This window comes from Colobus angolensis, unplaced genomic scaffold, assembly GCF_000951035.1.
Source record: "Colobus angolensis palliatus isolate OR3802 unplaced genomic scaffold, Cang.pa_1.0 Scaffold141, whole genome shotgun sequence".
Taxonomy (NCBI): Eukaryota; Metazoa; Chordata; class Mammalia; order Primates; family Cercopithecidae; genus Colobus; species Colobus angolensis.
The window spans coordinates 6192736-6211166 of record NW_012114500.1 but is presented as its reverse complement, the minus strand read 5'-3'; the positions used below and the strand labels follow the sequence as shown (position 1 = coordinate 6211166).

At 33.3% G+C, this 18431-nt stretch overlaps 1 pseudogene; it reads right to left on the bottom strand.

Annotated features, from left to right (window-relative positions):
- Positions 1-317: 317 nt before the first annotated feature.
- The window catches only part of LOC105506932, a 127879-nt pseudogene continuing 109765 nt past the window's right edge, over positions 318-18431 (bottom strand).

The window sequence follows — 18431 nt, the reverse complement described above, 5'->3', positions numbered from 1 at the left end:
TTTTTTTTTCTTTTTTCTTTCCTTTTTTTAAAATTGTTGTTGTTGTTTTGTTTTGCTTTCTTTTTAACCTAATAGGACTGATATCAACACAGCCAAGTAGGGGAACCAGAAATATTTTCAAGAGCAGATAAGTTTATAGCAAGGAGAGTAATATCAATGTCTTAGCTAGTTTCTGAGATGTTGTTTCCTTATATTCAAATTCAGAGCTTTTTATTTTTTTTTCAAATCAGTACTGTGAATAAAACAGAGAGAAACCAAAATTATATAATTTTCTTAGCCTTAAAACAGAGGCTATGCTACAATATCTTACTCTTCTGCTAATCCGATACTTCAGATTGATTTACCTTTAATCTTCTTACTTTAAATCTTCGGATGGACCTTAAATCTTCAGGATGATTTAAGGTCAGTTTACTTGCATTTTCTATACTAGCGGAGTATATGACATATTGTATTAATAAAAAATGTTAAATTTACTATGCTGACTCTCTACACTTAGGGGAATAAGGTGAAGAATTATAATTAACCACTTTTCTATTTTTTCCACTTGGGCTTTTAAAAAATAAACTTTTTTTCCTTTAAACTATGTATAAATTACTCATAGCCCTAATTTCATATTTGTCTCTCGTTCAGGATTGTTGGCCATATTTAGACTGATTATGTTTTATTGCATTCTGAGATGTTAGGAAGCCATAATATCTTCTACATTGTGTTATTTAAGTCACAATTTTGAATGTAAGTAGAGTGAAGTCTGAAGATAACTATTTTTAAAAAATAGTTTTTGTTGTTTCATTATGTTCACTCCTAGGACAGACACTGTGGGATAAGTACACTGTAAATATTTATATTACTTTAGAAGAATGGGGATCACAAACTAAATCCCTATATATTGCTCTAAATATTTACCCTCCTGTATTAGTTAAGGTACTCAAGGACATGGCCAATCATTCGCAGTGTTCACAAGCCATAAGAAGGGTTGCTAAATTCAGAGGAGTAAACATTTCATTCTTAGAATGGAGAATGTATAAGAAGTAAAGAAACTGTCTTATCAAGTTTGTCTCATATACATATAACTATATATTAGTAAACGTATGTTATATAGATGATGTAACATAGATAGATAGATAGATAGATAGATAGATAGATAGATAGATAGATAGATAGATAGATGATAGATAGAAAATACCCACACTTTAAAATAGCAAGTCCCTGAGGATATACATCAATTTTAATTCTTGCTGGTGGTAAACAATGTGGTAAAATGGAAAGTCAAAATAAAGTCCTTATATAAATGAGAACAGACAGATTTAAGTCACTCTCAAAAGGTAGCTGTTACTCTATGGAATATCCTGGTAGCAATGATAAGTACTTTTTCCTTCTTCTTTTAATCAGATAGCTGATTAACATTGAAACAGAAAGTTTCATTCTCTCTCTAACGATAATATTTTACCTTTCCTGGTCCTTTTGCTATTTTCCATATGCATTACTAAAATACTCCTGTAATAAGTTTTCTATTCTTAATCCACTGATATATTTTTCCCCAATCTGCTTAGCACCACGAATTTTTACTTCCTTTCCTGTTTAGAGTAATCATTAAGGACTATTGCTTCAAATGTATCTTCATATATATATATATTTGTGAGACGGAGTCTCACTCTATCGCCGAGGCTGGAGTGAAGTGGCCCGATCTCAGCTCACTGCAAGCTCCGCCTCCCAGGTTCACGCCATTCTCCTGCCTCAGCCTCCCGAGTAGCTGGGACTACAGGCACCCGCCACCTCTCCCGGCTAGTTTTTTTTTTTTTTTTTGTATTTTAGTAGAGGAAGGGTTTCACCGTGTTAGCCAGGATGGTCTCGATCTCCTGACCTCGTGATCCGCCCGTCTCGTTCTCCCAAAGTGCTGGGATTACAGGCTTGAGCCACCGTGCCGGGCCGTATCTTCATATTAATTGTCCATAATTTTGATAAATCAGTATAAAGCTGAACATGAACATAAATATGTGGGGAAAAAGTCTTAGTTTCTGAAGACTCTGCATTTTATAATATAAACTGATATCATTTCTTTTTGATATATACACAGTAGTGACATTGTTAGATTATATGGTAGTTATATTTTTAGTTTTCTGAGACCCTCTTTACTGTTTTCCATTATGGCTGTACTAATTTACATTCCCACCAATAGTATAATGGGGTCCCTTGTCTCCATATTCTGCCTAAAATTTGACATTTCTTGACATTTCTACCTTAGCCAACCTGAAGACCAATTATAAGTTGGCCAAGATGTTTTATTACAAAGATTAGAATTATCAGTTGTATCTGTTTTTCTATTCATTGGTCCTTTAAAGGCATAAACTTTTTATTCATTTTGTTATGCCCCCAGTGAGCATAATATAAGGAACACATTAGGTCCTCAAGAAATGCTTACTGAATCAACCTTAATTGATAATCAAGTTGTTGTTGGTTCACTCTTCTCCATACTTTTCTTTTTTTTGAGATGGAGTCTCACTCTGTCATCCAGGCTGGAGTGCAGTGGTGTGATATCAGTTCACTGCAACCTCCACCTCCTGGGTTCAAGTGATTCTCCTGCATCAGCCCCGCAGGTGGCTGGGATTACAGGCATGTGCCACTATGCCCAGCTAATCTTGCATTTTAGTAGGGATGAGGTTTCACCATGCTGGCCAGGCTGGTCTCAAACTCCTGGCCTCAAGTGATCTGCCCACATCAGCCTCCCAAAGTGCTGGGATTATAGGCGTGAGCCACCCCGCCCAGCTCATATATCATTTTAAAATCAATATTATTTTGATATGAAATTGAATAAGATAAAATAATACACAGTACAGGTATTATCATAGTAAATAATTAAATTTTCATTTTTTTTCTACCATTGTTACAGTATAGCCACATATTTCCACTGAGTGTTTATCTACTATAAAGTGGCAGGTGAAGTCTGCATTCAGGGATAAAGTGTTGACATCATCTTGAATCCATTCCTAAGGAGTTCACAAGTCCAGAGAGGACATAGAGTATGTGAGTAATTCTAACATAATGTTTTACAATCTCAGATGGAAGTACAGAAGCACATAATTCAGTTCTGCAAAGGGAAGTAAAAGATTTCTAAAAGAGAATAATATCTAAAATAGACTGTCTTATCATTTTTATTCTTGGGGTTCAACAAAATGGCCAGTAATTTAAAAAAATAATGCCATGTTGAATCTAAAATAATATTTTAACAGTATTATTTATATTTAATATGTTACATATCATTTAATATACATTTAATATTTCATATATTGTAATTTCACTATGTATCCTTTGTTTTCCTGTATATTTACTTTTTGTAGTTTTAGTAGGCACAAGGTTTCACAGTTAAGTTCAAAATGGTATCTGTCCACTGACTATGAATTTTTTAAATGTTTAATGTACTTAAGATAATTCATGAAGTAGAATAGAATGGATGAGATTTTTTTAAAAGGAAGTCTTAAAAATCATTAGAATAAAATTAACCCAAAATATCATCATATAGAAATTGTCTTTCAGAAAATTTAACAAAAATATTAGTATGATGTAATTATTTTGTTAATTTCATAAATAAGGGAATATTGAGAAATAACCCTGCCCTCTAGTGGTGATTAATACATTTTAAAATATACTGAAAACACCAGTTTGCTGTTACAGCAAAGTTCACATTGACATATATTTGAATAGAAACACTGAAACCATATATCCTGCATTAATAAACAGACGTGATTAAACTAACGGCCTTGAAAGTCGTTTAGTAGATTCATCCCCCTAAGAAATTTAGTAAAACAAATTTTACTAAATGAAAAGTGTCACTGTGTTTCTCCTTGTGAATGGTATTACCAATGTTGAACTAGATTATTTGATGGAATCCTTTTTCCATTTGAATTTTGATTAGAAATCCACCATCTAGGGAAAAATTTACAAAGTCTCAAACTTGTTTTACTCATGCCCCTACCAATTTTCATCAATTCTCCACTGCCCTGATAAGCCCTCTTCATATACCATTTGTCTCTGCTTAAATATTGGATAAGCCATTTCTCTCTTTTCTGACATAGAATTCGAAGGATCTATATAAAAAATGCAATGTATTGCATTTCATTTGATACATCCTTTTGAATCCTGAGATCTCTACATGCCTGATTATATGCTAGATATCGTCTAACACATATTTTTTCCCTAAAAGGATAATATTTTTAGGCAAACATAGTGTGATTAATTATACAATTTATTCATGAAAGAAACCATATATATATATATATATATATATATATATATATATATACTGAGATTTGTTTTAAATTCTGAGTTTTGTACTATCTGTATTTTAAAACTCAACATCTATTTTTACCTATGAATGTCATAAAAAATCAGAGGTAACCTCTAGTTATATAATCACAACATGAAGAATTGTTAGATATTTTAAAAATAACTAGATCAATCCCTCTACTACAATGAAGTAAATGTTTAAATGTGTCTATGACTTAGCCAAGGTTTTGTAGTTGCTTGTCTCACTAAAAGTCAAAGCTAAATGGAAAAATTTTTTTAGTTTTGCTTCTAATTTACCTCTGTACCTACAAATATAATATAATGTTTCAAAACTGTTATTTCCATGTCCTAACTCTGAGAATCTCTGAATTCATTACAATACATATCAAAAGTTAAGGACTTCAAAAGATTGTCCTGGTGGGCTTAGTGTAATCACAATGATCCTTACTAGAGAAAGGCAGGAGGGTCAGAATTAGAGAAGGAGATGTGATGACAGAAGCAGGGGTAACACTGAAAAAGACAGAGCATGAGAGAGGGTGTGTGTGTATGTGTGTGTGTGTGTATGTGTGTGTGAGAGACAGAGAGAGGGGGGTCAGAATTAGAGAAGGAGATGTGATGACAGAAGCAGGGGTAACACTGAAAAAGACAGAGCATGAGAGAGGGTGTGTGTGTGTATGTGTGTGTGTGTGTATGTGTGTGTGAGAGACAGAGAGGGGGGGGGAGAGAGAGAGAGAGAGAGAGAGAGAGAGAGAGAGAGAGAGAGAAGAGAGATATTAGTAGACACCGTGTTTTGAAAATGGGGTAATTAATGAACAAAAGAATACAAGCAGTCACTATGCCTTCTACTGAAAAACAAGCAAGGCAACAGAGTCTCCTCAAGAGCCTCCAGAAGGAACACAGTCCTGCCAACCCATTTTAGATTTCTGACATGCAGAACTGTAAAATAATAAATTTGTGTTTTAAAAATAAGTAATAACTTAGGAACTTGTTAAAAATTCAAATTTCCTGGTACCAACCCAGACAGACTAATTCATAGAAACAAGGGGAGGGGTTCAGAAATCTGCAGTTTAAGGAGCCCTCTAAGTAATGAATGCTAAGCCTGGGTGATATTGACTTACATAAAGTGTTTTCCTCACCTATTTCAGGGAAGATTACTGCAGGAGGTTATTTCTCATTGTGGTTTTGATTTGCATTTTCTCGATAATTAGTTTTATTGAGTGCTTTGGATTTTCCTGTGGGCCATTTCTATGTCTTCTTTGGAAAATGGAAAAATGTCTATTTGGATCCATTCATTGCTCATTTTATGATGGGGTTATCTGGCTTTTTGCTATGGAGGTGTATGAGTTCCTTAAATAGTTTTGATATTAACTCCTTATCAGTATAAGGTTGGCAAATATTTTTCCTATTCCATAAGTTGACTTTCCATTTTGCTGTACACAAACTTTTTGTTCTTTCATCAATATTTTATAATTTTTAGTTCATTGTATTGACTGTATTTATTCCTACATATTTTATTCTTTTGATGATATTATAAATGGGATTGTTTTCTTAATTATTGAATAGTTCATTATTGGCTAATAAAAAGCAACTATGTTTTGTATATTGGTTATCCTGCAAATTGACTGGATTTGCTTATAAGTTCTAACAGGTGTTTGTGAAGTCTTTTTGGGTTTCTACATATAAAATTATGTCATCTACAAATAGGGATAATTTTACTTCTTCATTTCTGATGTAGATGCCTTTTATGTATTTATTTCTCCCTTAATTGCTCTGGCTAGAACTTCCAGTACAAAGTTAACTAGAAGTAGCAAGATTGGGCGTCCTTCTTTCATTCCTCATCTTAGAGGAGTAGCTTTCTACTTTTCACTACTGAAATAATATTAGCTGTGTGTTTCTCATAGATGGCCTTTATTGTGTTGAGGTACACTCTTTCTAAACCTAAGTTGTTGAGAGTTTTTACCATAAAAGCATGCTGAATTTATCCAAATATTTTCTGCATATATTGAAATGATTATGTAACTTTTCTTGTTCATTCTGTCATTGTGGTGTATCATATTTACTAATTTGCATACATTAAATCTTCTTTGCATACCATGGATAAATTTCATTTGATCTTGACAAATGATTCTGTTAATGTGCTCTTGAATTTGGTTTGCTAGTATTTTGTTGAACATTTTTTCCACCCATGTTCATCAGAAATGTTAGCCTGGAATTTTCTTGTAGTGTTTTTGTCTGGCCTTGGAGTCAGAGTGATGTTGGACTAATAAAATGAGTTTGGAATTATCCTGTGTTTAACTTTTGGAAAGAGTATGAAAAGGATTGGTTAATTCTTCTGTACATGTGTGTTTGAATTTACCAACAAGCCATCAGGTCCTAGGATTTTCTTTTATACATATTTGATGTTACTTATTCAGTCTCCTTACTTACGGGTCAGGGCAAATTTTCTATTTCTTTGGGATTCAGTCTCAGTAGATTAATGTTTTCAGGAATTTATCCATTTCTTATAGGCTACCTTATTTGTAGGTATACAATTTTTCCATTGTAGCCTCTTATGATCCTTTGTATTTCTATGGTATCAGTTTTAATATCTCCTTTTTATTTGTGATTTTATTTATTCAGTCTCTACTCTTTTTTTTTCTTAGTCTGGCTAAAGGTTTGCCAATCTTGTTTACGTATTTTTAAAAATCCAACTTTTAATTTCATTGATATTTTCCATTTTTCTCTAGTCTCAATTTTACTCTTTTTCTGCTTTGTTATTCATTACTTCCTTTTGTCTAGTAACTTTAGGCTTACTTGTTCTTTCTTTTCTAATTCCTTGAGAAAAAGTAGTGTTAGATTGTGCATGTGTTATTTTTATACAGGTATTTATTGTTATAAATTTATATCTCAGAATTGCTCTCATAAACTCTAATATATTTTGTTTCCATTTTTATTTGTCTCAAAGTATCTTTAAATTTTTTTATTTCTTTTTTGATAGATTTTTTTTCAGGAAATGCTGTTTAACTTACACATATTTGTAAATTTTCCATGTTCTTCTTGTTATTGATTTCTAATTTCATACCAGAGTCATAATGAAAATATATTTGATTTGACTCCAATCTTCTTAAATTTGTTAAGCCATATTTTGTAACCTAATACATGGTCTATCCTGGAGAATGTTCCATATGCACTTGAGGAGAATGTATGTACTGCTGTTGTTACATGAAATTTCCTGTATATGTCTGTTGGACCATTTGGTCAAGGTGTACTTTAAGTCCAAGGTTTTCTTGTTCAATTTCTTTCCAGATGACTTATCTTTTGTCTAAAGTAGGGTATTGGAGTACTCTACTATTGTTTTAGTGCTATTTCTCCCTTCACATCTATTAATATTTGCTTCATATGCTTAATTGTTTAAACATTGGAAGCATATATTTTTACAATTGTTACATCCTCTTGAAGAGTTGAATTCTATTTTAATGCAATAACTAAGGGTTTTTGTCTTGTTTTACAGTTTTTTATTTAAAGTATATTTTATCTGATATGAGTATAGCTCTCTTTGGTTTCTATTTGCATAGATTTTTTTCTTTATCCATTTACTTTCTGCCTCTGTGTGCTCTTAAAATAATTCTCTTGTAGCGAGCACAGCACTGGGTGTGACATTTTAAAATTGAGCTGTTGGGTTTCTTTTGACTTACATTTAAACTAATCATTGATAGGTAAAGACTTACTGTTTCAATTGTATTAATTGTTTTCTGTTTTGTATATCCTTTGTTCCTCTCACTAGATTATTTTGTGATTTGATAATTTTCTATGGTGTTATGTTTTAACGCCTTTCTATAACTTTTATGTATATATTATAGCTTTTTCTCTGTACTTACTGTGAGGCTTACCTGAAACATCTTATATTTTAAGCTGATAACAACCTAACTTTGATCACACACAATAACTTTACAACTTGCTTTCCCACACATATTTTATATTTTTTGTATTATTTACATTCTTATATTGTTTATTCATTAACAAATTATTGTAGCTATAATTATTTTTAATATTTTTTAAGCTTTGTACCAAAGATATGTTATTTTCACACCACTATTATAGTATTAGAGTCTTTACAATTTGAATACGTACTTAATTATACCAGTGTACCAGTGAGTTCTATGTTTTATATATATTCATGTTACTAATAGCATCCTTTTAATTTAGCTCTAAGAACTGCCTTTAGTATTTCTTGCAAGATAGGTCTAGAAATGATGAATTCTCTCAGCTTTATCTCTCTCTGGGAAGGTCTTTATCTTTAGTAAAGACAGTATTATTAGTTGCATGCTTCCCCCCCAACCCCCGGCATTTTGAATGTAGCATTCTTCTTTCTTCTGGCCTACAAAGTTTGTTGCTGAAAATTCCACTGACAGCCTTATGGGGATCCATTATATGTGAGAAAAAAAAATCATTTGTTGCTTTCAAGAGTCTCTGTTTATCTTTGGTCTTTGAAAATGTGATTATGATATGTCTTGGTAAAGTTTTCTTGGGGTTGAACCTCTTTGGACCATTGAGATTCAGGTTCCAGGATGTATGTGTCTCTCCTTAGCTTTGGGAAGTTTTCAGCCATTGTTAAAAGCTCTTTGTCTCTTTTTCTCTCTCTTATCGTATCTTACTCCTATAACACAAATGTTAACTCTCTAGATGGTGTCCCATAAATTCCACAGGCTTGCTTTATTGTCTTTTATTCTGTTTTTTTCTTTTTTCTTTCAAATGCCTATGTTTGAATTCACAGAATATTCCAGATTGCTGTTGATGTTGTCTATTGATTTTTAAATTTTACCCATTATATTATTTAGCTCCAGAATTTCTGTTTGCTTCTTTTTATAATTTCTGTTTCTAAAATTTATCTTGTTTTTTGTGAATTGGTTTTCTGATTTCATTAAGTTGTATATCTGTTGTCTTGTCACTCACTGAAATTTATCAAAACAATTATTTTGGGCCAGGTGCGATTGCTCACAGCTATAATACCAACATTTTGAGATATATAATTATATTTTACATATATTATAATTATATTACATATATAAATACTGTTTGCATAATTATCATAGGTTTCTTGTATACCTACTTTATTAGAACTTTATTTTAAAGACATTGATGGCAGATTTTTTAAAAGTATGCACACTCTACCCTTTCATGAAAACAAAATGACAACTTTATGGAAGAGAGAATGCAGAGAACTGTATGTCAATTATAACTTTAAAAATATGAATATAGCCAGGCGCGGTGGCTCAAGCCTGTAATCCCAGCACTTTGGGAGGCTGAGACGGGTGGATCACGAGGTCAGCAGATCGAGACCATCCTGGCTAACAGGGTGAAACCCCGTCTCTACTAAAAAAAATACCAAAAACTAGCGGGGCGACATGGCGGGCGCCTGTAGTCCCAGCCACTCGGGAGGCTGAGGCAGGAGAATGGTGTAAACCTGGGAGGCGGAGCTTGCAGTGAGCTGAGATCCGGCCACTGCACTCCAGCCCCGGCGACAGAGCGAGAGTCCGTCTCAAAAAAATATATGAATATAGATAAAAAGTCACAGATTTTTTTTCAAGTTCAATAAATTAAGTTTTCTTTAAAAACATCAACAGTAATATTAAAACAATTATGTTGGTATGTGACATTTTTATTGTAAAACTTCTATGTAAAAATGCTTTCTATGATTATTACCTAGTTATGTTATGAATTACTTCATATGTAATGCTCTAATATATTTATAAAACTTGAATTTATTTAAGTTGATAATTAAAAGGCCATGTAATTAATTTGTATCTAAAAAAATCATGATTTTAAAATTTAGGCTAAGGTAGTACATGTGGATCTAAAGCAAATTAAAATGTGTGGATTTTTTATTTTTAAATCATGTAACAATAATTATGTCTATTTTTAATGTATTTTTAAAAGCTTGGATATTTTGTAAAACAGTATTTATTTTAGATTTTAAAGTAACAAATACATTTATTAAGATGATGAACCTCTTTATCTTGAAACCTTCTATGGTCTTGATATGATTTGAATCTGTGTCCCCACCCAAATTTCATTTTGAATTGTGATCTCCAGTGTTAGAAGTGGGCCTGGTGGGAGGTGACTGGATCATGGAGGTGGATTTTTCATGACATCCACTTAGTGTTATCGTCATGCCAGTGAGTGAGTTCTCATGAGATCTCACTGTGTAAAATTGTGTGGCACCTCCCCTATCCCTCGCTTGCACCTGCTCTGGCAATGTGACGTGCCTGCTTCGCCTTTGCCTTTCACCATATTTGGAATCTTCCTGAGGCCTCCCCAGAAGCCAAGCAGAGCTTGCATCATGATTCCTGTATAGCAGCAGAACTGTGGGCCAATTAAACCTCTCTTCTTTGTAAATTCTTAGGTCTCAAGTATTTCTTTATAGCAATATAAGAATGGCCTAATATAGAAATTTGATACCACGGAGTGGGGCATTGCTACAAAGATATCTGCAAATGTGGAAATGACTTTGAAACTGGGCAACAGGTGGAGATTGGAAGAGTTTGGAAGGTTCAGAAAAAAGACAGGAAGATGAGGGAAAGTTTGGAACTTCTTAAAGAGTGATTAAATGGTTGTAACCAAAATGCTGATAGTAATATGGACAGGGAAGTACAGCCTGAGGATGGCTCAGATGAAAATGAAGAACTGGAGCAAAAGGCACATGCGTTATTTCTTAGCAAATAAGTTGGCTGAATTGTGTCTATGACCTAGAGATCTCTGGAGTTTGAACTAGAAAGTGATGATTTAGGGTACCTGGTGAAAAAAATTCCTAAGCAGCAAAGTGTTACGTGTGTGTTGTGGCTGCTTCTAGCAACCTATTCTCAAATGCATGAGTGAAAATTGACCTAAGTTTGAAACTTGCATTTAAAGGGAAAGCAGAGCATTAAAGTTTAGAAAATTTGCAGTCTAGCCATATGGTAAAAAGAAAAGCCTAGTTTTAGAAGAGTTCAATCAGGTTGTGGAGCAACTACTTGTTAGAGATATTTGCATGATAGCCAAAGCAATAAGGAAAGAGCCTCAAAGCCATTTCAGATAACTCTATGGCATCCCCTCCCACCACAGGCCCAGACACTTAGAAGGGAAGAATGATTTCACGGACCAGGCCCAGGGCCCCACTGCCCTGCACGCCTTGGGACACTCTTCCTTGCATCCCAGCCACTCCATCTCTAGTTGTGGCTCAAAGGAGCACACGTACAACTGGGGCAGCTGCTTCAGAGGATGTAGGCCATAAGCCTTGGTGATTTCCTCATGATTTCCTTTTGGTATTAAGCCGGAGGGTGCACAGAGGGCAAGAGTTAAGGCTTGGGAACTTCCACCTAGATTTCAGAGGATGTATAGAAAAGCCTGGGTGCCAGGCAGAAACCTGATGCAAGGGTGGAGCCCTCACACACAAGCTCTACTAGTACAGTGAAGATAGAAAATGTGGCATTGGAGACCCCACACAGAGTCCTCACTGAGGCACTGTCTAGCGGAGCTACAAGCAGAAAGCCACCACCCTCCAGAACTCAGAATGCTATATTGTATATAATCATTGTATCCACTGGTGGCTTGCACACTGTGTGTAGAAAAACCAAAGGCATTTAGCTACAACCTGTGAGAGCACCTGCAGGGGCTGAACACTGCAAAACCACAAGGGCAGGTCTTCCCAAGGCCTTGGGAGTGCACCCTTTGAACCAGTGTGCACTGGATATAGCAAGTGGAGTCAAAAGAGATTATTTCAGAGCTTTAAGTTTTAATGAATGTTCTGCTAGGTTTTAGACTTGCATGAGGCTATAGTCCCTTTCTTTTGGCTGATTTATGCCTTTTGAAATGGTAATATTTACCCAATTCTTGTATCTTCATTGTATCTTGAAAGTAAATATTTTTTTTTTAATTTTATTGGCTCATAGATAAAAGGGTCTTGCCTAGTTTCAGAAGAGACTTTGAACTTCAGACATTTAAGCCAATGCTGGAATGAATTAAGACTTTGGGAAACTAGTAGGAAGGCATAATTGAATTTTCAATGTGAGAATATGAGACATAAGAATGGTCAGGGTTGTAATGATATGATTTGGATCTGTGTCCCCAACCAAATTTCATGTTGAATTGTAATACCCAGTGATGGAAGTGGGTCTGGTGAGAGGTGATTGAATCATGAGGGCTCATTTCTCATGAATGGTTTAGCATCATCCACTTTGTGTTATCCTCATGATAGTGAGTGGATTCTTTCAAGATCTCTTTGTTTTAAGTTTGTGGCACCTCCTCACTTCATCTCCTGCTCCTCCTCCCACCATTTGACTCACCTGGACCCCGCTTTGCCTTCTACCATGACTGAAAGTTTCCTGAGGTCTCCCTAGAAGCAGACACCACTATGCTTCCTGTACCACCTACAGAGCCATGAGCCAATTAAACCGCTTTTCTTTTGAAATTACCCAGTCTCAGGTATTTCCTTACAGCATCCTAATGTGAGAACAGCCTAATACAGGTCCTAAATATGTCTGACATGTATCAGTGTATAAAAAATAACAGCATTAAAGAAAAATTAGTTGGAATTATTGTGATTCATGCTATACATATGTAATTTAAGAGTATTAATGTCTTAAGAGACTCTATTAATCACGTATTAGTTTTGAATATGACTTTCCTCATTGTTTGGTTAAGTATAATAGATTTCCCCAAATAATATGAGTTATAAATGCTTTCATTTTTGCGCTTTGAAATCACTGTCAGAAACTTCATTGTACTCTTCTTTTTTAGCTCTCAATCCAGTATCACATGTGAGTGAATTATTGTAATTAGAGTTGTCTTGTCATTTCATATTTTTTATAAAAATTTAGAATTGGCATTTACACAATCACATCAACAAACTTAAGTAACTTCTCTACATACCCTTTACTAATGCAGAGTGAAACATCCAGGAACATGAAATACATTCTGTAAACTCGAAGGCCTTTAAATAAAGGAAGTGGAATGTTGGATCAGAATAACGCCTAACGATTTAGTGACATTACAGTTTAATCTTCACATGAATATTTTGAGTTAGAGTATGTTGTTCATTAATTGGTTATTTATTTTATTCTAAAATATTTAACTGGCATGGTACTAGCTTCCATAAACTGTTTTAGGCACTAATTATACAGTGATAAACAAAACAATAATACCTGCCCTGATGTAATCTACATTACTATTATTGCTACCACATAAATGAAAAGTCAACTGAGTTTAAAAAATTATTTATTTCACACAAGAAAATGTGAGAGCTGCGATTTTAATACAAAGTTGTTTGACCTCAGAGTGAGTGCTCTTATCATCCACACAACAACATATGGCCTCTCTCACAATAGGCTACCAAGTCATAGATTTGTTACATCCCCAACATTGAAAATTAATAGTGAATGGAGCTTTCTAATTTTAAAAATATGTTTCCTAGAGAATGCTATAAAACATTGAAAGAAATCAGGGTAAAAAATCATGAATTAAACTATGTTTCTAACAAACTCTGTAGCTCTTTCTGTTTCCTTTCTATGCCTGATCATTGACTTGAATTATCTTTGAATCTAAAGAGACAACACAAAAGAAGACTAGAGCATTTAAAATATTTAGACAATAAATATGGTTCCGTATATAACTTTTATTATTCCTTAAATTATTTTGGAGCAATCAAGATATCTCAATTACCTCTATTAATCAATTAATTAATCAATATCATTTACATCTGAAGAAAGAGGAAAACTTATGAGTTATATACATATTGCATGTGTGATTGTGAGACAATTCAATTTCAGCAATAAATTTTCAAATTCTAAACTTTTTTGAATTCGAATGGGCAAGATATATATTTTAAGATTGTAAGAATTTTGATAAGTATTTTCAGCTAAGTATTTGTTTAATATTTTCTGTGATTAACCATATTTTCCATGAAAGCAAACACCTTTTCTTCTTGTTCACTGATGTGTCATCATGGCTTATTGCACTTTATATGTGCTCCGTAAATGACTTAAATAAATGAAGGGCTGAATGTTTATACAACAGTCTTATCACATTCTTGCCATCAAGCATTATTATTTTATTTATTTATTTATTTATTTATTTAAGCAGACGGAGCTTCACTCTGCTGCCCAGGCTAGAGTGCAGTGGTGTGAATTCAGCTCAGCTCACTGCAGCCTCCACCTCCCAGGTTCAAACGATTCTCTGATCTCAGCCTCTCAGGTAGCTGGGACTACAGGTGTGTGCCAACACACCCACCTAATCTAATTTTTTTTTATTTTTAGTAGAGTCAGGGTTTTATAATGTTGACCAGGCTTGTCTCAAACTCCTGACCTCAAGTGATCCGCCCGCCTCGGCCTCTCAGTGATGGGATTACACACGTGAGCCACAGCACCTGGCCATCAAGTATTATTAATAATAATACTCAGTAGTAATTTAAGTTAATTAGTTAATTTTTCAGGTGGGAAATTAACCTAGCTATAATTATTTGGTTACTGGTGAGGATAAACACATTTTCTTCTGTTTACATTCTTTTTGTTAAATTCTTCATCTTAAATTGTTCATATGCATCTCTATCTATTGAGATTTTACTTTATTTTTATGTTTTAGTTTAATTGATTATTGTATGTAACAAGCAAATTGGCTACTTATATATTCTGGGCATCTATTAAGATGTCCCTTAATAGAGTATAAGATCTATCTCTTTTAAAGTGTTTTCAGTAAATCACTGTTACTGTCTCCCTGGCACACAGACTTGGAAGTTTAATAAGGCTGAGTTTAGGATTAGGAATACCTGAAAACTAGATGGATAAGTAAGGCTTCCCCCGCCCAGATTCCAAAACTTGGGCAAGTAGTTGACTCTTTTATTTGTCAGTTAGTCTAATGATCACTGCAATAAATATAAAACTGGCAATGTGAAACCTATTTAGTGAATATCAGGATTTCTACTAGAATATTTGAATCGAAAAAAATAAAAACCAAAAGCAATTTTTACAGTCAGATAAAATCCCTTCAGAAAGATCAAATAAACATCAGGAAAAAAAATTGTGTATTTTGATTACTTGGATTCTGTGAAGCAAAGAAAGAGAGCTCCACTTGAGAAAGTCAGCTGATATTTTACAGAATATAGACAAGTAATGCAATTCATACTTCAATAAATATGATTGAAGACTGCTTAGAACTTAAATATGAAATGAAATAGATGCTGTTTGGAAGAGGGGATAATTCAAGAAAGTCTTTTGGAACAGTTAGGAAATATTATTTCTTATTTCTTAAGATACAATTTTATTAGGAAAGTGAAATTCACCTTGAATTAACATGTTCAAAATGGTGGGAACTACTCAGGAGAATGAAAAACAGATATAAACCATCTGAGCATAGAGGTTTTCTAAATAATTTTATTCATAATAGTAGTCACTAAGTAATTGTATTTGTCTTTATCTTAATCATATCTTCAAAAATTCTCTGTGAAGGATTTAGTCAGAATAGATTCAATTTCATGAGTTCTTCTGTTTCTCTCGACAAAAAAGAGCATAGGTGTGAATAAACATTTATTCCCAAGTAAAGAAAATAGGAAAAAGCCACAAAAGTTAATTCGGTCCATTTTTCAGTATTTTTCCATATGCATGCTTAAGAGCTTATGAGAACCTGTCAAGTACTGTGATGGTTGGGGAATTAAGATTTATTCTAAGTGACAATTCAGGACAATTTTCTGGAAAGAAAAACAGGGAAAGGAAGATATTTAACTGGAATTTTGGTAGTGAAAGAGAAAGCAGCAAATAAGAAATAAGCTAATTACATAGGATTGACACATATAACACAATATACTCTAGGCTGGGAAGTTTGTGACCAGTTCAATCCTTGACTAAGCTCTTTCTGCTGACTTGTTGAGTGATGCCAATCTTTGTCCTTTTGGTGTCTAATTCATTCAGTAATTATGGTTATATCAGCCATTAATTATGGGGCTTTATTGTATCAAGTATTAGAGAAAGTGAAAATTAGGCAATTATATTCAGATACTCATCTTTTTGACCCAAAACAATTTATCTAATTCTTTAAATCTTCTCTTTACTCATGTGTGAAATGAGAAAATTTTTATCTTCCTTATAGGATTGCTGAAAGAACTTAATGAGATAATGCATGTAAAACACTTAGTACAGTACCAGACATATGGTAATAAATAAATAAATAATTTTAGATTATGATGATGATGAAGTGCTTGAAAATTGAAAATAATTTATTTGACTTTTTTGTAGTCTGTGATTTGTCTATTCATTCTCTTAACAATATGTATTGAACACTGGATATATAATATTTTTAAGAGATAACTTATCAGTATATTCTTCTATGGATCCTGTTTTTGGTGTCATATTTAAAATATTCTTCACCTAACCCAAAGTCACAAATATTTTCTCCTATGTTTTGTTCCTACATGGAGTATACTTTTAGACATTACATTTAGGTCTATGATCTATTATGAGTCAATTATTGTACATGATTCAAAGTTGGTCTAAGTTCATTTTTAAACACGATATTCAATCATTCCATCCACATTTTTCAATTGAAAGGACTGAAAGGACTGCTTATTTTTTCAATTGTTGGATTGCCTTCACACATTTGTTGAAAACTAGTTGTCGATATATGATTAAGGCTACTTATATACTCTTTCCTCTGTCCCATTATTCAAATTGTCCATCTTATGCCAGTAACACAACCTTAGTTAAGATTAACATAAATCTTGAAATCAGATAAGGTTAGTGCTTCTTTTTCAAATTATTTTCTGACTATTCTAAGTTCTTATAATTTACATTCATATTTGAAAATCAGTTTGTCAATTTCCACCAATAGAAAAATAGCACGTGGGTGCCTTTATCAAAGCATTTTATGTACCTCATAAATATATGCATGTAATATATAACCATAAAAATTTAAAACATAACAAAATTTAATTTTAAAAAATATGCTGGGATTCCCTTAATAGACATTCATTTTTATTTTTAATAGACTTCATTTTTCAGAGAAGTTTTAGATTCACAGAAAACCTCAGTAGACGGTGCAGTGATTTACCATATACCCTGTTTTCATGCATGCATAGCCTCTGCCATTATCAACATCCTTTACCACAGTAGTAATTTTGTTATGATTGGTGAACATACGTTGACAAATCATGCTACCTAGAGTTAGGGTTCACTCTTGACATTGTACATTTTGTTTGTTTGCACACATTTTTATGATGCATATCCACCACTACAGTTTCATACAAGTAGCTTCACTGCCCTACAAATCTTGTGTACTATGCCTTTGTATCCCTTTCCTTCTCAAACCCCAGCAATCACTGATTTTATTGACTTATTAATACTATCTCCATACTTGTCTTTTCTAAGATGTCATGTAATTGTAATCCTTTTGTGATTGGTTTCTTTCCTTTAATAACATACATTTATGATTTCACCACGTATTTTTGTGGCTGGGTAGCTCACTTTTTTGTGCTGGATAATACCCCATTATGAAGATGTAACAATTTATTTACACATTCACTTATGGAAGGACATCTTTGTTGTTTCCAAGTTTTGGTAATTATGAAAAAAGCTACTATAAACATCTATGTGCAGATTTTTGCATGGACATAAACTTTTTAACACTTTTGAGAAAATGCCAAGAAATACAATTCCTGTATTGTGTGTTATGAGTATGTTTAGTTTTGTAAGAAACTTCTAAACTGTCTTCTAGAAATGACTGTATCATTCTGCATTTCACTCAGCAGTATGAGTTCTTGTTGCTCCATATCTTCATCAACATTTAGTGATGCTGGTGTTCTGGATTTGGCCATTCTAATAGTGGTTATCCTGTTTGTAATGCTATCTCATTGTTATTTTAATTTATATATTTCTAATGACATATTTGATGTGAAGCATCTTTTATATCCTTATTTGCCATTTGTATATATTTTTGCTGAGGTATCTGTTAAGATTTTTGGCTCAGTTTTTAATCAAGTTGTCCATTTTATTATTTTTGAGTTTTAAATGTTCTTTACATACTTTGGATTACAGTTCTTTGTCAAATATGCCTTTTGGAAAATATTTCCTCTCAGCCTGTAGCTTGTCCTCTCATTCTTTTGACAGTATCTTTGATAGAGCAGATAATTTTAATTTTAATGTACTTGAGCT